This window comes from Boleophthalmus pectinirostris, unplaced genomic scaffold, assembly GCF_026225935.1.
Source record: "Boleophthalmus pectinirostris isolate CB_2022bp ecotype Guang Dong unplaced genomic scaffold, ASM2622593v1 HiC_scaffold_7, whole genome shotgun sequence".
In the NCBI taxonomy this organism is placed as follows: domain Eukaryota; kingdom Metazoa; phylum Chordata; class Actinopteri; order Gobiiformes; family Gobiidae; genus Boleophthalmus; species Boleophthalmus pectinirostris.
The window spans coordinates 40462734-40463023 of record NW_026571473.1 but is presented as its reverse complement, the minus strand read 5'-3'; positions in this window follow the sequence as shown (position 1 = coordinate 40463023).

Here is a 290-nt window from a genome sequence, read left to right as displayed (position 1 = left end):
AGTACAAAGTCACTTCACGTTTCACAATTACATAAAACTCGTTTGATTAAAGCGTCTTTTTCGATCAACGCTAATCTAAAAGTCCACGATTTTTTTATTCATTAGCAAAAAAAGAAACAAAAAAAGGCCAAAAATTGCGTCAAGACCGATTCATATTTCATCAGAACTTAAAAACATGATGTGGTTTTGTTTTGGAGGCGTTGTCCCACATCTTCGCTCTGATTGGTTGGTTTTGTGGGCGTGGTTTATCTGATTCTTTGCCGGTGCGGAGAAAAAAAAAATCGTTCATT